The 17,788-nt window shown below is 42.9% G+C and overlaps 1 protein-coding gene across 2 annotated transcripts in view; it reads left to right on the top strand.

Annotated features, from left to right (window-relative positions):
* Positions 1–1,061: 1,061 nt before the first annotated feature.
* The window catches only part of TAFA4 (TAFA chemokine like family member 4), a 182,940-nt gene continuing 166,213 nt past the window's right edge, over positions 1,062–17,788 (top strand). For both annotated transcript variants that reach the window (XM_032411726.1, XM_032411725.1), the window contains exon 1: positions 1,062–1,371. The gene's annotated coding sequence lies outside the window, so the exon portion shown is untranslated. The remainder of the gene's footprint in view (positions 1,372–17,788) is intronic.

Here is a 17,788-nt window from a genome sequence, read left to right as displayed (position 1 = left end):
TATGGGGAAGAGAGACAGGAAGGCTTCCATATATTAGCTCAAGCAGTAGGCTCAGAAAAGGGCAAATATACTCTGGAGCACAGCTGGGGCAGGATGACGCATTATTTTATATCAATGCAGAGTTAAAGGATCAGAAGATTGTAAGACAAACCCTGAACAGTGAACAGCATAGTGGTATAGGGTAATGCTTCTCAAACTTTATGCATATACTAACCACCTGGGGATCTTGTTAAAATGAAGTTTCTGATTCCAGGGTCGGGTCTCGAAGTCTGCATTGCTAACAAAGTCTCCGGGGGTGCCTCTTCTAGATTACACTGTGAATATTAAAAAAACTGGATTCTGCAACCAGACTTGCTGGGTTCAAATTACACACAGTTACCCCTGATTAGCTGCGATCTTCAGTAAACTAGTCTCTTCGTGCCTCAGTTTTCTTATCTATAAAATGGAGATCAAATGAGGTATTCTCTGTAAAATAAATACTATTTAAAAGTCACGGATTATTAGTGTCACTTCACTTGGAGAGGGGAAGAGGGCTTAGCATGGAGTGCCAGTCAAAGAAGTCTTAGCCGTACTTTCATAATTTTTAAAATAAGAAAGTATTCCAGTATTGACGTGTGTGCGGATTTCCCTCCTCTCCCATGCAAGCAAGTTACATAAGAAGCCGGATTAGTTATGCCTGTGTTACGCTCAGGGCGTCTGAGGAAGCCTGTTTGCAAACTGTTTTGGGTCCTCGGATGGAGACACCCTGCGTGGGGATGGTTTTTGATTGGGAGCCGAACCCTAAATTCCACTCCCTTCTGCAGGGCTCACGCGGCTCTCAGGTATTCAGAAAGAATACCTTTCCCTAGCACCTGCCTGCGGAGTGGTGGCCACAGCGAGGCGCTCGGGAGAGGCTCTGGGAGCCGAGCGGGGGCGAGGCGGGGAGGGCGAACGAGCCCGGGTGCGGGGAGCGAAGAGGGCCGGCCCACGTGGACCACCGGGCGGGGCGGTAGGGCAGGGGCGGCCGGCGGCAGGGCCAATCAGCGCGGCCCGCGGTGGGCCCGGCCCCTCCCGGCCCGCGCGCCTGCCGGCTCGGCTCCGCACTGCTAGCTGCGCGTGGCCCGGACGGGGCGCACCGACCCCCGCGTGCGGCTGCAGCCAGACCCCAGGAGTGAAGTCGCACTCGCGCTTCTGCAGCCGCTGCTTTTCTGCGGCAGTTTCGGACTTGTCTTCGGAGAGACCTGGGAACTTTCACAGTGAGCCTGCGGAGGTGATGGGCCACAGCCGGGGCGCCCGCGGGGAGGTGGCACGGTGAGCATCCTCCGGCTGCGGTGCCGAGATCCGTGCCTCGTCCTGGACGCGCCAGCCCGACTTGGATGCGGCTCTAGTCAAGTAAGAAGGGTTGGAAGGGCAAAAGAGGGGTTGGGAAGACCGGGTTGGGGTGGCGCTGGACCCAGTGCTCAGTCTCTGTCTCGTGGGCGGCACCTGCCTCTCAGGCTGATACCGACTTGACTCGGCTCGGGGCAGCCCCCCTCATCCCGACGCTCATGAGTTGCGGGGGTGACCTCCTGTGCGGTAGTTGGTTGGCACCCCGAAGTTGGAAGCGGCGCTCCTAAGTGGGGTTGCGTGGCTGGGGCCGGGCAGCGGCCGCTGCCAACTTCGGGGTTCATGTCTGCCTCTCACAGATCCCCGGGGTGCTCCTTGGGGGCGAGAGAGGCCACTTGATGGATTTAGGTATGAGGAGGGGGAGCGCGAGCTCGGGGTGAGCGGTAGTTTTGGAGAAGCCGGCCTTGGGGCTTCATCCCTTGGGTCTGAGCCTGGATCCTTATAGGAGCCAGCTTAGCCTACACCTGCAGCCCCGGTTGCGGGGCTCTTGCTGGAAGGACGCTGCGTGCACCCGGGGCGCATCTTTCAGCTGAAGCGCTAAGCTTGCCGCCCAAGTAGAAAACTAGGGCGGGTCTGGAAGTTCTGTCTCTTCCCGCTTTAGGTACCTCGGATTTTTCCACCAGGCCGGAGTGGCTACGTTGCTTCCCCTCTTTTTCAGACCTTCTCTTGCCTCATTTGCCATGTCAATCCGCTCCTGGAAGGAAAGGCATCTTTTAATCCTAAACTCATGGCTTGGGAAGGATGGGAGGTGGAAAGCCTGGTATCCCGCACCTAGGGAGGCAGCCGAAGCCAGCGCGGTGCCACTGGTGCGCTTTTCTCCTGAATCAGTAGCATTTAACGTCTGGGGGTTCCACGGACGCCTTAGCCAAGCTATGATTCAACTCCCAGGAAGATGTACATGCACAGGTTCATGGACTCGCTGAGAACTCCCCATGTGCCCACATCCCTCCACCCAACCAGGGTTTAAGGACCCCCCTTGATGAAGCATCTGCATCCCTGTACTCTTTTCTCCTTTAACTTTTCTATGGCCGTCCCTCCAAAGCTAGCAAGGTTGATGTGATGTGACAGGCGATCCCTGTGTGTGGGGATGGGCGTGTTCAAAGCCTTGGTAGGCTTCTTTCTCTAACGTCCTTGGTATAGAGATTATCCACACCAGCCCGAAAATTCCACCTGCACACCCAGACACCCACACCTGCCCAATCACAATATAATCAGTGTTTTCCACTTGGTCATTCTTGAACAGATGTACGACTTAAAAAAATTCTTCAAGAGCTCGCTGTGGGTTTACAGTGATAAGCATTCCTGCTAAGTTTGTAGTCATAAATCAGCGCACAAGCCTAACACTTCCTTTGGATTGGAAATACAGATCTTAATAAGGCGGCAGGAGAACAGTTTTCAGAATCATCATGACTAATGATGACTTATGTCCTCTCAAACTGACCGCGTGAGTTGGCATTGCTCATTTGTGCGAACAGCTTTCTTCATATGTGTGGACATTTCTTGATCAATAATCTCATAAAGCTGTATTTCAAGGTTTCCTCTCTCAGTTCTGCTCATTGTTCGCTTTGCGTGACTTTTCTGTCTTCCCTCTGTGCCATTTTAACTACCTTTGACACTTTAAAATTTATTACAAGGTTTTAAGTCACGATTTGACTTGGCCAATTTTCCCTGTTACAGATAAGGAAGTTGCTGTTCCCAGAAAAGCAATAGCTGCTAGTTCACTTATTTTTCAATGACTTAGTTTTTTTTAACTTGTCTCCCAAACACACAAAAACCTTACAAATATCTCTACTTAATTACTGAATATTTTTCATTGGAGGCAACATTTCCATATTTCTAGTACTAGAATGTTCTAGGTCACTTGAATTTCAATATTCATTTTTTGCTTTTTTTAGAGATGTGTATTGTTTGATGACCTAGTTCCATTTAGTCTAAAAAAAAAAGTCTTTGTCCCCCTAACTCCTTTTCAGTGGCACATAGCCTTTCTCTAATAGCTGTTTTTAACTGCACAGCTTATTTATTGTTACACTTACTATAATACTTTGTTATGTAAATGACGTGTTGATGCATATGATAAAACTGCATTCCCTGGGGATTAACCCCTGGGGATGACATCATTACCAGCCAATCCTCTATCTGATTTGAACATGCATTGACAAAAGTCACATTATCTTATTGAGCAAGGGTTTCTATATTGCCTGTGATGAATAGGAGAAAGAGGAAAGTCATTTTGGCTCTTTCTAACTCTCAATTAGCTGCCCAGTTGGAGAGTTTTGGGGATTTCTATACTAAGAAGCTTAGCTTAATAAAATTCTCAGATTGCAGTTTATAGATCTCCTTAGAATTTGCAGAAGTATGTTTCCCCCTTATGCCTCCTCTTCTTTGGAAGTTTTTTATGCTACATTTTGGCTCTATTTCTTTACTAATATGGAGAGACATCATAGTAAATGGACTAGTCTTTTGAGTTTTTTTTTTTTTCTCAAGATAGATGGAACATCTGGATGATGGATTCATTTGTATACACGTGTGCATTTCATCAGGTGTTGGATAAATAAATCTGCTAGGATTGGCAAAATGACTTCAAGTCCTAGAACCAGTCGTAGATGACTTGAAGATCATACAGTGGACTTTCTCCTGATTTGTTAGAGAGATACAGGATTGAGGGTGAGGGACAGGCAAGAGGAAAAACATGTCCACAAAAGGATTGGCGAAGGGATCTTGGCCCCATTAATCACTTCATAGCTATTTGTCTTGAAAACATTATTAGAAAAAGCTCCCGGCCTTCCTAGCAGTCCTTACTTATAGACATAGGCTTCAGTTACACTTTGGAATAATAGCGAACTCAGTTCGTGATCTCCGGCAACCCCCCTCTCACAAGAAAAAATTAACTGTGGCTCCCCATCTATTTGATATCTGCTGGAACAATAAAAGTTAACTCTTTGTGGTTTACAGTTGCTAGTCAAGCTAAATCCATTTTCTTCCATAAAGTCAGTGAAAAGGGCTCTTGTGTGTGTTTTTCAAATGTAAGTTTAATTGCATAATCTGGTTTAAAGAAAGACTCAAAGGCTCACAGAATTTTAAATCTGGAGAGTACCTCAGGAGTTCAGTATTCTAAAAGATCAGGGGTAGAAGGTGTTATGACTTAAGTCCATTACGGTGTAAAAAGAACTGGGATCCTAACTTCTAGCCCAGTGCCCTTTACTGACTTTTCCGATAAAGGCCTGCAGGATGGTGGAAGGACCCCTCATTTCATCCGTCTCTGCAGAGCAGAACCATGTCCACCTGTCTCGGTATCAGGGATCAGTTTGTTAGAATGTTAGGCTGATTGAACCCAACTCAGGGATTTGACAACCGTGTGCACCAGCTAGCCTGGGCCACTTCCTAGTAGACGTCCTAGTAGCTGCATTTACAAAAGAGACACTTAAAGGGGCGGTGGCAGTGGGAAAGAATGGGGTCGGGTGACTCAGTTTGGCCCTATTGGAGTACGTGGAAAGACACAAATGTTAAAATTAAGATAAGGCATGATGTAAGGTTTGAGAGCTCAGAATATTAATTTATTGTGTGATCTGTCTCCTCTGTCATACTTTGTGCTTTTCAGCTGCTGTAAAACCAAACTGGTAATTTGGAATAAATCTCTATTTTCTGGCATGGTTGTGAGTAATGATAATGGTGCCCTGCATTTGCTGAACACTTCAGTGTGTGTCAGGTGTAGAATGTTGATGTTAGTGAAACATCCTGGTTAATAAGTGGCTTTCTCTCTATGAATGAACTACTGATGTCCAAAGAGTCATGAATCTAAAACCATGTTGAATCTCTTTTGTCACTCTTTTTAATTCAAAAGATGTCAGGATCTTACAGTAGCAAGTCATTAGCATGAGCATAGATAATTTTAATTCAAAAGCACGGTAGTGTCAGATATTAGGGAGTTCTTGTTAATACAATGGCAAATAAAAATAAGACACTATATTTAGAAAGGTAGATAGTAAAGATATTGCTAATTTGTCTCCTTTCATAAGATTGTATCATTGCAGAAGAATAAAATACCTCTTCTAGAAAAATGCCCTTGTATTTCTTATAAAGAGAAAACACTAGACTTTTTTTTTTAAGTAAAAATATGGCATTGCAGAAAAAATAACCTATGTGGGTTTTTTGTTTTTTGCTGTAAGTTTATTTCAAACTAGAAAGCAATTGAACATTTCCGCAGCATTTCGCTTGTCTTAACTAAAGGTGGAACTGTCTAAAGCCGGTGTTATTATTCGTTTTTAAATGATGATTGCATCTGCTTGAATTCTCTGTTTCCTATCTATGCCACATGTCCCAAAGTTTTCTCTGAAAATTCACAGTTTTATTTATTTTATGCAATTTTATTTGATCTTCTGCTTAATGAATCCTGAAAATATTAATGAGACTTTGGTCTGCCATAAGCACTTCCCTGTGCATCACTGGGGCTAAAACTCAAACTTTAGGCACAGGGTTTAAAATAATCAAAGAAGGTTTCCAGCAAGGAAGAAACTTACGGACCATCTAGTGCAGTGGTTCTCAACTAGGGGTAGTTTTGCTCTGTAGGGGACCTTTGCCAACATTTGGAGACATTTTTGGTTGTCACAGCGTGGGATGGAATTAGATTGTGGTGTGCCGAGGCGAGAGGTGCTGCTAAACTTCCAATCAGGCATAAGGCAGCCCCCACACAAAGAACTCTGCGGCCCAAAATGTCAGTGGTGCTCAGGTGGAGAAACGCTGGTCCAGGGTGACTTTTTGGGGCCCAGACCAGTGAAATGGCTTGTTCAGCGTCCCCAGCTCCCTATTTCTGGCAGGGAACTGAGGTCTCTAATGCATAAGTAGGATTCTTTTCCTCACTCTAGGCTTCTGTTTTGAAGATGTCTTTTGTTTTTGATTTCTTTAATTTATAAAGATAATACATGTGTGGGGTAGAAGATTCAAACACAGTAAAAGAGTATAAAAAAGAAAGTGAAAAACGAACCCAGTTCTGCCATCGAGATAATACCTTTTCATATTTTAATACATATATTTCCAATTCCCTCCTTCTGCCTTTATCCACAGAGAGACATTGAGACCAAATCATTTTAGATAAATGGGGTCATATATCGTATAATCTGTACTGCTTTGTTTACTGGGCAAAGGGCCATAGGAAGGCCTTCGGTGCACCCATGGCTGGGAAGGAGTCTGACATCCCTGTGGTCAGCCAACATCCATGTGGTCAGGTGAAATCCCCTTGATGATGAAGACTTTCTATGGAGTGGTAGCCATTTACCTGTGTTCATAGGAGACTCAGATACACTCTGGAGCCATTCCAGGAAGGATGACAATTCGGTGAAGAGAGCTCTAGGTCATTCTTTTTCGTGGCTGTATGTTTTTCTATTTAAAAATGCATCTTCCTACTTGTCATAAAAACACCCGAAGTTAAAAAGCAATTTTGAGTTTCTTTATAATGCATTCCTCTTTGCCAAAGACAGCAAGTTTCATAATGTCAGTGCTGGAATACGTCCTTCAGTTCGATTTTTTATTATTGGTGTTCAGTTTAAGATTTTAAGTAGTTTGAGAGCCAGCAATATTTTATACAGTGGGGCGTTTAATTAAGGCCATCCCAAAATATATTATTGGGGTGAATTCTCTGCATATATCAGTGGGGGCAACAATTCACTGGGGCCAGCAATCTCCGTTACTATTTAAATCATTTGGCAGCTCTACCAGAAGCAGCCAGATTGTAATGTAAACATCTGTTACCTTTTCTCTGCTTTCAGAACTGATTATGCAACCTGGCTTCACATCCGAGACACAGCTTTCTTCATCTATATTTTTGGATTAATTCGTTCTCAACACACACACACACACACACACACACACACACGCACATGCACACATACATCCACGGACACAAATCGAAAGAGCCGTAAAATTGGTTACCATGGGTCCAGTCCTCCCAGGATAAAACTCGCATCTTCTCCGCACTCTGTCCGGCTCTTTGCAGACCGTTGGATCTGCTCAGGAGCATGGAGCTCCATTAAGCAAGCTGGGGGATGGCTAGGAGTCTGTCCCCTGGCACCCGTCTGGTTCTCCTTGTGTGCTGAATTTCCACTCACCTCAGCTGGTGGGATTTGGGGAATGGACTGGTTAACATTGAAACGTCCCCCAATAAGGCCACGTAGTACCAGTGGGGGTTGGGGTAGGCGGGAGTGGGCAAGGAGGCATTTAAATGGAATTGGACGTTAGATAGCAAATGTACCTTTCACTAAAGTTTTCTGCAGGTATTTACCATTTTCATATTAGGGAATGCTTGTTAAATATTTGCTTTGTTAGCCTTTCAAAAAATCATAGTAGCTACAATAGCTATCATTTGTTGAATAAGGATGTTGCTGGGTACGGTGCTAAGTGTTTTATTTTTTAAAGAGTTATTTATTTAATTGAGAAAGAGAGAGAAAGAGAGAGTGCGTGGTGGGGAGGGGCAGAGGGGGGGGAGAGAGAGAGAGAGAGAGAGAGAGAATCCTCAAGCAGACTCTGAGCATTGAGGCTGAGCACTGCTGAGCTCTGAGCCTGACTTGGGGTCCTATCTCTTGACCCTGAGATCAGGACCTGAGCCAAAACCAGACATCCCTATGCTGTTTTTTTTTTTTTTTAAGATTTTATTTATTTATTCGACAGAGAGAGAGACAGCGAGAGAGGGAACACAAGCAGGGGGAGTGGGAGAGGGAGAAGCAGGCTTCCCGCTGAGCAGGGAGCCCGATGCGGGGCTCGGTCCCAGGACTCTGGGCTCATGACCTGAGCCGAAGGCAGACGCTTAATGACTGAGCCACCCAGGCGCCCCTATGCTAAGTGTTTTTTTTTTTTTTAATTGCACTAAAATAGAAATAACATAAGTTTACCTACTTAACACTTTTTATTTTTTTAAGTTTTTATTAAGATTTTATTTTTAAGTCATCGCTATGCCCAGTGTGGGGCTTGAACTGACAAACTCAGGATCAAGGGTCACGTACTCTACCGACTGAGCCAGCTGGGCACCCCGCTACTTAACCATTTTTAAGTGTGTCATCCGGAGGCATTAATTGTTCACATTGTTGTGTAGCCCTCACCACCATCTATCCCCAGAACTCTGTTCGTCCTGTAAAACCCAAACTCTGTGCCCATTAAACAGAGCTCCCCTACTCCCCCCACCTCAGCTCCTAACAGTTAATTCTTTTTCTATCTCTAAGAATTTAACTGTTCCACGTACCTCACTGAAGGAGAATCATACAGTATTTGTCCTTTTGTGGACTGGCTTATTTCACTTCGCATAGTATCTTCAAGGTTCATCCATGTTGCTGTGTGTGTCAGAATTTCATTCCCTTTTAAGGCTGGGAAATTGTCCGTTGCACTTGTAAATCCCATTTTGTTTATCCACTCATCTCTGGAGGTGGGTTGCTGTTACCTTTTGGCTACTGCGAATAATGCTCCCAGGCACGTAGGGGTACACATATCTTCTCGAGTCTCTGCTTGCAGTTCTTTTGGGCATGTGCTCAGAAATGGAATTGCTGGATCGTGTGGTAATTCCATTCTTAATTTTTTGAGGAACCATCATACAGTTTTGCATAGAGGCTGTATCATTTTACTGCACTATCTCATTTAATCCTCCCCCAAGCCCTGTCAGGTGGAGAGAGCCCTCATCAGAAAGGAGCCACTCCTGGGTGGGAGGATGGGTTAGCCTGGTGATGGGTATTGAGGAGGGCACGTTCTGCATGGGGCACTGGGTGTTATGCACAAACAATGAATCATGGAACACTACATCTAAAACTGATGATGTAATGTATGGGGATTAACATAACAATAAAAAAATTAAAAAAAAAAAAAAAAGAAAGGAGCCACTCCTTTCTGTACACCAGGAAGGTGAAGGACATTGGCTGGAACCACACAGGTAGCTTGTGCAGGAGCCACAGTTCGGACCCCGGCAGTGTGGGGAGAACCAGACTCTTACCTGATCATTCATTCTTCCAGCTCAAGGAAGATTGACCGAACGTCTCATGTGCACGGCCCAGGTGTGGTGGGGGAGAAGAGATAAGTAACAAATACGTTTATTGTGAGGAAAAGCTCTGACAGTCCTCACCCTGCCACACGAAGGAATTTGATTGAGACGTGGAGCTCCCGTGGGCCATACTCGTTGTGAGATCGGTATTTGATCAAAATAATAAGAGGCTGGTAAATATACACTGTGGTTATTTTGGCTGCTAATATTAGCGCTGCCTCAAATCCTCTGACGATTAATAACCGTGCAGCTCATGGTGTTTAGAATGCCATGCCAATGTTTGCTTCTCGTTGGAGGTGGGGGGTAGTGGTGGGTGTAGACAGTACAAGGAAATAATTGAGATCAAGATAAGCCTTAGGTAGGATCTGAGTGATGATTGCGTTTTTATTTTACAGAGACAGTAAGCAGAGGACATGGGCATCTTTCCCACCAAAAGCCCAGCTTAATGGAATTACTGCAAAAGAAGACACGTTTAGTCACTTTATGGAATTAACAATTGATCAGTTTTGTGGTTCCCGAGTCCTTTATAAGCACCCCATGTTTATTCATTATTGTGATTACGCGGTGGAAGCTGCTGTGCTTGATGTGATGAGCAAAAGCAAGCCGCTAAGGCATTTAAATACACTTGAAATTAACGTTTGCACAAATAGGTGTCTGATGGGGTATTCTAATTTGATTCTAAAGGCCTAGAAATAAGCCTGTAGCTAAGGGTGTCCTCCTGGGAATCCTAAATCAGATGTGTGTAGCTCATTTGCAAGGTTTCTGTGTTATTTAAAAGGAAAACGGCGATGTTTGGAACACACCAGCCCCACGTCCTTCGTGGGTCAGTAGGGGGAGCAGAGTACCAGTAAGCTTGGCTGCTGATACTAGTCTAGCATATTGGGTTACCCTTTAGGATAGAGCAGCAAGCTCTAGTGTTCCTGATAGTGGGGGGGAAAGTCAGCTTGTCCTGATATATACTCGAACAAAGTACACTAATCATCCTACGGAAGTATTAATCAGAGAAGGAAAATGCTCCTCAAGTCTGAAAGTTAAGGTCACCCTGAGAAAAAGGACTGGCAGAATTCCTAGAAAACTCTGTTTCTTCAAGACATTTGATTCCAAATTTACTCTCTTCACATTTATAAAAGACTCATGATCCCAAGTGTAAACTCAGTTTCTGGTTTGATGTGCAAATATTTCTGAACCATAGCATAAATAGACATGAACTTACAAGCAGTTGACTACATTCATAAACAAGTTTCAAAGTCCTCATTGACTCAGAAGTCAGTAATGAGGAGAGATGAACGTAGGGTTTATGCTGATTGTAATTTTTTTTGTCCTCTGAACATTCTGGATTTAAAAAATCTATTTCATGTTATCAAGTCTTATTTGGTATGCCAGTATCCCAATTCCAGTTTTATTACAGTTCTTTTTATTGAAGTGTAGTTGGCAGACAACGTTACATTAGTTTAGGTGTGCAACATAGTGATTCGACAGGTCTATACATCATCCTGTGCTCACCACAGCTGTAGCCACCCTCTGTCACCATACAACACTCTTACAATAGCATTGACCCTGTTCCCTATGCTGTCTCCCCCTGACTTACTCATTCCATAACTGGAAGCCTGTATCTTCCGCTCTCCTTCACCCATTTTACCCATCCCCCTAAACCCCCTTCCCTCTGGCAACTGTCAGTTTGTTCTCTGTATTTATGGATCTGTTTCTGCTTTATGTTAGTTTGTTTCTTTGTTTGTTTGTTTTTCAGATTCCACATATAAGTGAAATCATATGGTATTTGTCTTTGTCTAACTTACTTCACTTAGCATAATGCCCTCTAGATCCATCCATGTTGTCACAAATGGCAAGATCTCATTCTTTTTTTTTAATGGCTGAGTAATATTCCATTGTGTGTGTGTGTGTGTGTGTGTGTGTGTGTATACATATATATTCCATTGTGTGTGTATATATATATCTTCTTTATTCATCTATTGATGGACACTTGGATTGCTTCCATATCTTAGCTATTGAAAATAATGCTTCAATAAACATAAAACATAGGGGTGCATATATATATATATATATTTTTTTTTTAAAGATTTTATTTATTTATTTGACAGAGAGAGAGACAGCGAGAGCAGGAACACAAGCAGGGGGAGTGGGAGAGGGAGAAGCAGGCTTCCCGCTGAGCAGGGAGCCCGATGTGGGACTCGATCCCAGGACCCTGGGATCACGACCTGAGCTGAAGGCAGACGCTTAACTGCTGAGCCACCCAGGCGCCCTAGGGGTGCATATATATTTTTGAATTAGTGTTTTTGTTTTCTTTGGGTAAATACTCTGTTGTGGAATTACTGGATTGTATGATATTTGTATTTTTAATTTTTTGAGGAATCTCTAAACTGTTTTCCATAATAGCTGTACCAGTTTGCATTACCACCAACATTGTGCAGGTGTTCCTTTTTCTCCTACAATTCTTCATATTTTCATTGGGACTAGTGCATAAGAACCACCTGGAGGGTATTGTTAAAACACAGATTCCCAGGGCTCACCCTCAGAGCTACTGGTCTAGGATGGAACCTGAGAATTTGCAGTTTTGATGAGCTCCCCCAGAGCACTGAGGGGTCAAACCTATGCTTTACACTTCTTTTTACAGTTCATCTTTCAGAGTTAAAAAATTGTAATATGGACATTTTCATACAACAAGGTTGTTTTGATGAGGTTGTGAGTTTCTCGTTTTGTAATACGCTGGTTAAGTTTGTCGAAACAGTACAATTCTGAAGATCAATTTAAATCACTGAACCCAAAATACAAATTAGATGTTGTTTGGATCAGTGTTATATATGAGAAACTGATTTTGATAACACCTGTTAAGTTTCTTTTAGAGTGTAAGGTATATTTTCCGTAGTTGAGAACTTTTAGAATAAGAATCGTATGTTGTTTAAATGGATATTGAGGCAGTTTGGCTGTTCATAGCACGTAACCAGCATATCTCCTGCTTCCGTCATCTGGCTGATGTCTACATGGATCAGGAAAAAAATGTGGCTTCTATTTTCATATACTTTGAGTCTGATTTAAATTGTAATCCTATCGGCAGGTGACACACAGGAATTTTGTGTTGGTTCCTGTATAGTTAAGACTCAGCAGATGTTAAAAGCTGATGTGGATTTAAGATTTCATCCGTTCTGGGAATAATTGAAGATTTAGTTAGGACCAGAAGATGGAGTTGCAGATAGAGTTATAGGGCTTCAGGGTGTATGGGAAGTTTGTGCCCGGATGCCTGGCTTGTTACGTTCTCTTACCACTTGGAGGAATAAATTATCATCTGTGTTTGCTTAAATGAAAAGCTTTCCGTGGATTTTACTTCGTCTTGCACTATTAACAAGAACTTGAAGTTTGCAAACCAGAGTCTCTTCTGAATGAAAAACAAATGCTGAGGAACTTGATTTTTTAAATCTTGATTCATTTAAAAAAAAATGGTGGTTTTGTGAGAATTTTTCGAGACAGTCTGACTTACAGAAATGTGTAGGTGTTGGCGGGAAGGTTACCATTGGCAGCCACCAAGAAGAGTGGATGGGCTGGGTCAGAGCCACTTAACCTTCTCTGTCTCCAGAGCTGTGTTTTAATTACATGGCTGGTTTGCGAAACCGTGATGCTCTCTCGAAGGCTGTGCCGTGTTGCGTATGACTAGGTTTGTACTAACATTTCCTTGGGACCCATCAGTCACTGTTGTCCCTTCGGCAGGTTTCACTTTGGTTATCTTTGCCCAACTGTCAAGACGCTATAGCTCATGGCCGCCTGCCAGGGTGCCCTTTGTCTCCCTCCAGTTCTCAACTCCAGACAGTTAGGGATGAGGCTTCAAGGTTGAGTGGCAGACTAGGGCGCGACAGAAGCTAGTTTACATGGAAGACAAAACAGCAGAACATATCCACTTATATATATATAAAAAAAAGCGTGGCATTTTTCTGCTGGCTGGGAATGGCAGGTCAGTGTTATTACAGCGACTCTGGACAGTGATGCCCCCAGTGATAATACGGGATCACAGCAACCAGCGACCCTGTGGAGGACCCACTGGTAACATGCAAGTGGTAAAAAAAAATAAAGGTAAAACTGCAGTAAGATTAAAAGCCAAAGCTCCCCTTTAATGACCCCTCCAGCCCATTTCTAAACCTCTCTCCCCAAATACTATTAAGAGTTGGGCTGATATCATTCTGCACGTATTGCAAATACATTATGTCTCAAAGAAATCCTAACATGAGGAGGGAGAATGGACTGATGATGTGCTGGTAGACTCTCTCTAACCATTTGAAGTTCATTTGTCAGGGCTCACCGATCAACAGAAGTCGGAAGCAGATCTGGCATTTTACGTTTATTTCAAAGTGTAACGTGGAAACATCAAAACATGTTCAACTTTTCAGTTTGTGTTATTTAAATTATGCATGTTTACTAAATATGCAGTATTGTGTGAATTTTCTCACTTAAGTAATTTACTATACATCAGGTTCAATAATTTGCATTGTTTGTTTACCGTTATCTTGGAGTCCTATCATGTTGGTACATACGTAGCGTTTGTCCATTTCTTTAACTGCCTAACTTACATTAGGAATGTACTACATTTTATTTAGTTGTTCCCTACAGGTGGGTATTCAGATTTTTCCATTTTTTTCTGTTACAGAGAGTATTATGAGAACTTTTTTTTTTTTTTTGAAGTATAGTTGACATACAATGTTATATTAGTTTCAGGTGTACAACATAGTGATCCAACAGTTATATACATTACAAAATGCTCACCATGGTTAAGTGTAGTTAGCATCTGTCAGTACGAAGTTATTACAATCTTATTGACTGTATTCCCTATACTGAACTCTTCATCCCTGGGGCTTATTTATTTTGTAATTGGAAGTTTGTACCTCTTAATCTACTTCACCTATTGTGCTCATACTGTTTTCCATAGTAGCTGCACCAATTTACATTCCTGCCAACAGTCCACGAGGGGTTCCCCTCCTCTTTTTTTAAGGATTTTATTTATTTATTTATTTATTTTAGAGAGAAAGGGAGAGAGACACACACACACACACAGAGCATGTGTATGAGATCAGGGGAAGGAGGAGGGAGAGGGAGAAGCAGACTTCATGCGGGGTGTGGAGCACAACTCGGCTTGATCTCGGGGCCCTGAGATCATGACCTGAGCTGCAATCAAGAGTCTGATTCCTGACTGAGCCACCCAGGGGCCCCGAGGGTTCCCTTTCCTATGAGAATATTTTTGAACAAATTTATACCTCACACTGAGATTCAATGTTTACTATTTAAAGCCCTCTCATAATTACATGTAGCTTTGTAGCCAAATGCTGGTTGTTTTTTTTTTTTTTTTTTTTGAAGTACACCCAGAAGAGACGCGTTAGAGGATGTGTTTTATAGTGTTATAGTGTTAGGTTGCTTAAGAATGCATCTGGAAAATGTGGGGACAACAGAAAGTCTCTTTCATTATTATGTTCTCTCGGAATTAAGATATATGAACCTCAGAACACGTCAGGCTTTGGACATTATATGTAAACAATCTTACAAGTTCCAGTAGAACTTTCTGCCATGAGGGGAGAAAATTCTAAAGTCTGTGTCGTCCATTAACAGAAGCCGCTGAGCCACATGGGACTGTCGAGCATTTGAAGTGTGGCTGTTGTGACAAAGGAACTGAATTTTAAATTTTATTTATTTTAAATTAATTTAGCTTTACATTTAAAGAGCCACTTGCGTGTAGTGGCTGCCATTTTGGACAGTGCAGGTGGAAGGTAAACTCCGTCAGAGGGGGTACAGCTACTATTTTACTATTTTACTCCTGAAATGTTTTCGTAAGTGACTCATCAAGAGATGGAAATGTAGTCCGTTGTGTTCAACAAGAGGCCCAAGCCTCTTTCACTGAAAATAGAGAGATAAATAATAGACTGAAAACAGGACGGAGTTGTTAAGATTTATCAGGCGTTTTCCTTCCCTCGTTCAGGCTCCTGTCTGCTCTGCCCCGGCAGGGCTGCCTAATGGGAGCCGCGTCATTCTACTGGGGCAGTTCTTTGTAAAGTGAATTGATGGCTATGTAAATACAGCCATTAACCTCAAGCACCTCAGACAGCTCCTTGGGCGCTGTAGTTCTCTTGCCCTTGAAAATGCTGGTTGATGGATGCTAAGATATTAAAAAAAAAATTTTTTTTTTTCTCTCTAACTGTTGGAAACACTGGACCTTTTAAGGATTGGCCAAAGGAGCCAGTGAAATTGAGGGCCTACTAGGTGTAAATACTCTGGCAGGGGTTTGGAATTCTGTTACTGCAGAGAGATATTTTATAGGTTTACTCTAGATAGATAAGAAATAGGGCTCTGCCATCAAAAGGAATGAGCTCTTGCCATTTGCAACGATGTGGATGGAACTGGAGGGTGTTATGCTGAGCAAAATAAGTCAATCAGAGAAAGACATGTATCATATGACCTCACTGATATGAGGAATTCTTAATCTCAGGAAACAAACTGAGGGTTGCTGGAGTGGAGGGTGGGGTGGGAGGGATGGGGTGGCTGGGTGATAGACATTGGGGAGGGTATGTGCTATGGTGAGTGCTGTGAATTGTGCAAGACTGTTGAATCACAAATCTGTACCTCTGAAACAAATAATGCAATATATGTTAAGAAAAAAAAAAAGAAGAAGATAGCAGGAGGGGAAGAATGAAGGGGGGGAAATTGGAGGGGGAGACGAACCATGAAAGACGATGGACTCTGAAAAACAAACTGAGGGTTCCAGAGGGGAGGGGTGTGGGAGGATGGGTTAGCCTGGTGATGGGTATTAAAGAGGGCACATTCTGTATGGAACACTGGGTGTTATGCACAAACAATGAATCATGGAACACCTACATCAAAAACTAATGATGTAATGTATGGTGATTAACATAACAATAAAAAATTTTTTTAAAAAAGAAATAGGGCTCTGTGTTTTCGTAGGCACTTCTTTGAATAAAACACACACACTGAGATATAATTTGAAGGCATGGGTCAAAGGAAGTTTGTGGAAAATTTGCTCTGAAAGCAAATGGAGTTTTATAATTTTGAAATTTTGTATATATTTTAAAATTAATAGCATGTCTTGCTATTAAAAATGCATTCCCTTTCTTTTCTTGGAAGATAGTTGTATGAGATTGAGTGGCGGTGGAGACAGACAGAAGATAGGTAAGATTCCCATGTTGAAAATGCATTTGGTTGGGATGTCTGGCTAGCTCAGTCGGTAGGACATGCAACTCTTGATCTCAGAGTCATGAGTTCGAGCCCCCCATTGGGCGTGGAGCCTACTTAAAAAAATAAAAAAGAAAGAAAATGCATTTGGTTGTAGGAAAAGTAGCAGTTGTGTAGAAGTAGGGCCAAAGGGTGACAGTTACTGGTGTCTTGATTTTCTGATGTCATCTGAGATCTCTTCCCCTTGCTTATTCTCCCTATAACCACCTTGACCATCTCTCATTTCCTAGAATGCCTAAACTCGCTCCTTCCTCAGTGACTTTGTACTTGATGTTCCTTTCCTTGGAACGTGCATCCTGTTTGTTTTCCTATCTTTTTTGGCTGGCTCCTTCTCATTCTTTAAATCTCCACTGTTACCTCAAGTACATAAATCCCTTACCTACTCAGAGCAGCAGCTATCTGGCCTCTTATAAAGCATTGGTGGGTGTTTCCAAAGCTGACTAGGTGGAAATACTTTGAAAACTGCAGCTTATTGTATAAATGCACACTGTCATTATTCCTGAAGTTCTGCCAAAAGCCACGTTGCCTCTGCCAAGCCGTAGTGATCTTCCATAAGGTTGGCCATTGGTGTGAAAATGCAGAGGTGTTGAATTCAGAGTTTGGGCTTCTACCTTTCCATCTGATCCTTGGTGAATGCCATCGCTTCCCTGAGCTTTCCGTCCTTCCACACTGACACAGAGGGAAGGAAAACTGTGATCTTGCTCTTGGGTTTGGATGGGACAGAAACACACATGGTTTAATAATTAAATTTCACAGAAGACAAAACCTGAAAATTCAAACCATACAACACCTTAGTCTCATTATAAGTGCAGTTGAAAATACGATGAGGAAGTATGCAACACTGACCAATCTGAGTCTTCTGAAAGGTTCCCTGAGGTGATGAAAGGCACCATATTGGTACCTTTCTTTCATTGACTTAATCATTAATTGTTCCTCTTTACAGAGTGTATATATACAATACAAGGTTGCGGAAGAGATGCTTGTTGCCTACGTAATATCCATTTTCCCCCTTCCTTCCTAACACTGATTTCTAGTGAGGCATATGCTGACAGAATCCTGACTCTTTCACAGCCTCTCTGGCACTAGGGTGGCTGCGTGAGATTCATGTAGAAATGTCAGGTGGTATTTCTGTGGAGTCTTCCTAAAATCGAGAGTGGAGCCCTTTGTGGA

Source organism: Phoca vitulina, unplaced genomic scaffold (assembly GCF_004348235.1).
Source record: "Phoca vitulina isolate PV1807 unplaced genomic scaffold, GSC_HSeal_1.0 scaffold13, whole genome shotgun sequence".
NCBI lineage: Eukaryota > Metazoa > Chordata > Mammalia > Carnivora > Phocidae > Phoca > Phoca vitulina.
The sequence above is the reverse complement of the archived record's forward strand: the minus strand, read 5'-3'. Positions and strand labels throughout refer to the sequence as shown.